The sequence below is a fragment of the Astatotilapia calliptera genome, chromosome 13 (genome assembly GCF_964374335.1).
Source record: "Astatotilapia calliptera chromosome 13, fAstCal68.1, whole genome shotgun sequence".
NCBI lineage: Eukaryota > Metazoa > Chordata > Actinopteri > Cichliformes > Cichlidae > Astatotilapia > Astatotilapia calliptera.
This window is the reverse complement of record NC_137434.1, coordinates 3,450,304-3,453,291: the sequence shown is the minus strand read 5'-3', so window position 1 is coordinate 3,453,291 and position 2,988 is coordinate 3,450,304.

Sequence of the window (2,988 nt, the reverse complement as noted above, 5' to 3'; positions counted from 1 at the left end):
GCTACGCCACACAGCCAATTGCATGCTCCAAAAAAATCTCAACAACCAATAGGGACGCGAAGGAGGCGCGTAGAAATAACGTAGAAATAACGTAGAAATAATAATAATAATAATAATAATAATAATAATAACCGCAGCGTCTTTGTTTCATTTAAGTGGGATGATTCATAATACATACATATAAACATTGCTACGAGTACAATGTATGTATTCCCTGCTCCGTTTATATGCAGTGTAGGCTGCCCACTGCTTCACTGAGTGAATGGGTCAAATGCAGAGAAAAACAAGTAATTTCCCCATGGGGATCAATAAAGTATCCATTATTATTATTATTATTATTATTAATTAAAGGTTTAATCAAGCTGTTTCAAACTAATTCACTCAGCTTTGCCTATCTTGCTTCTCTTACTTTATATCGAAACCATTCACCCTTAGCTGTCCCCCTGACTTCATCCATTATGGTCATCTTAACATCTCCAGCTTGGCCTCCTTCTCTTTTTGTCAGTGCCACCACCTCCAAACCATATATCACAGCAGGTCTCACTATAATTTTGTAAATGTTCCCTTTCATTTTGGCTGCCGTCCTTCTGTCACAAATCACTCCTGACAATCGCCAGGTACTCATAACTGAACTCATCTACCTTCACTAACTTTACTCCTTGCATTTTCATCTATCTAGCTGTCTCTTTCTTTCTTTCATTCACACTCATGTATTCAGTCTCACTTCTAGTGACTTTCATTCCTCTTCTCTCCAGTACATACCTCCAGGTGGCTCTTGTTTTTACCTGCTCCTTACTCTCACCACAGATCACAATTTTTTCTATAAACATCGTAATCAATGAAGAGTCTTGCCTGACCTCATCTGTAAACATGTCCTTCAGTCATTCAACCAAGAGGTTCAGAACAGGATCTTGATGTAATCCCACCCCCATCTTGAACCCATCTGTCACTCGTTCTGCACACCTCACCACTGCCCCACTGTCCTGTCCTCCCTCGCCACTCTCATATACTTGCCCCTCCTGACTTCCTCATGCAGTACCACAGTTCCTCTCTGGGCTTGGTTATGGCTCATCAACTTATCCGTTTGTATTTTTTACAGGTCTTTACATTCTTATTCTTGATAACTGGTACCAGTATACTTCTCCATTCCTCAGACATCCACTTAAGTTTTTCCTCTATTGCCATATCTTTCTCCTCGATGCAAATCTGAGAAAAGTTCCAACCCGACTCCTCGTCTCCATATCCCTACAGTTTTCATCTCTTCCCTTAGTGTCCAGCCTCAATTACAACTCCGTATAAGCTCCTTCTTTGCCTTTGCTACTTTTCGCTTTACTGCACGTCTAACTTCCCAGTGCTCCTGTCTACTTTCTTCATCTCCCTGACTATCCAGTTTTTTATTTACTAACCTACTTTGCACTTCCTTATTCCACCACCAAGTCTCCTTGTCCTTCTTCCTCTGTTCAAATGATAAACCAAACACAGTCTTTGTAGTTTCCCTTAGCATGGCAGCTTTACTTTCCCTCTGTGCAGTGAATTGATTCTTCCCGCTACAACTTTAACCATTTAATCCTTGGGTCTTCCTTCACGTGCTTTCCTTTCTTGGTTTCCAAAGCACACACTGCTATACGATGCTTCCGAACTACATTCTCCCCTGCCGCCACATTACAGTCTCCTATCTCTTTCACACTGCGCCTTCTGCAGAAGATGTCGTCCACATATGTGAACCTTTGTCCATTCTTACACTATGTCCTCCCTCTTCTTGACCGCAAGTATTTCCATCCTTTTTGCAAAACTAATGACCATTTGTGCTCGCTCCTTAACATCATACCTACCCAACACTTCCCATGTTTCCTTCACCTTAATGTCCGTTAAAGTCTGCTTTAATTACTAGTCTCTCCACCTTAGGACACTCTCTACCACTTCATCCAACTTATTTCAGAATTCCTCTTTCTCTTCCAACTGGCATCCAACATGTGGAGCATATGCAGTGACAACATTCATCATCACCCTTTTGATTTACAGCTTCAAACTCAGTATCCTGTCTGACACTGTTCACATACTCTTCTTCAAGATTACCCCTACTCCACTTCTCTTCCTATCTATACAAGAACAGTTCAAATCAAATCAAATCACTTTTATTGTCACATCACATGTGCAGGTACATTGGTACAGCACATGTGAGTAAATTTTTGTGTGCGAGCTTCACAAGCAACAGAGTTGTGCAAAATACAATAATGTAAACAAGCAAAATACAAGAATGGCTACATCTGAAACTAATAAATATATGTACAATATATAATAGTATATGCATTTCTGGATGTGTATACTAAATATTTTTCTACGTGTGTGTGTGTGTGTGTGTGTGTACAGTAAAGCTACAGTGAATGTACTTTTATTGATCAGTGTAATTTTTTCTCTAAATAAAATCAATGCCATTTAAACCAGATGATGTCCTTCCCTTGGAGTAGGATACAAGTCCCCTGTATGAAAAGAGAATGTAAAATACTTCATTAGTGTATTGAGGAATAACTCTTTTTCATTAACTTAAAGGTCTAATTATGCCATTGAATAGCTGTGGGTTACCCTGCTTTGCCAAGCAGATGAACGCTATATAACAAATTAATTAGTCACGGTCTAAGTATCTCCTGTTGTATAAAAAATGCTATTGAAGAGGACCAAGAGTACATTTCTAAGTGTCCTTTACGTGGCTGCGTTGTGTTGTTATTGATCTTATAGGTAACTTTTGCTTTAAAAAAAGTCTCCTGTGTATCAACCTTGTAAAAATATAGCAGGTTCCAGTCGGGCAGGTGCTCAAAGTGTCATCTATAAATTCCAGCTTCACACACACAGCCTGGCACTCCCTTTTTACACTTAAAGTGGACTCCACTTCTGCATAAATACTTCAAATAGTCAATAAGGGCAGTCGGTGTGAGCAGCAACACGCAATAAAATGGAAGAAGAGGTGGTGCTGCATTCTGACACGGGATT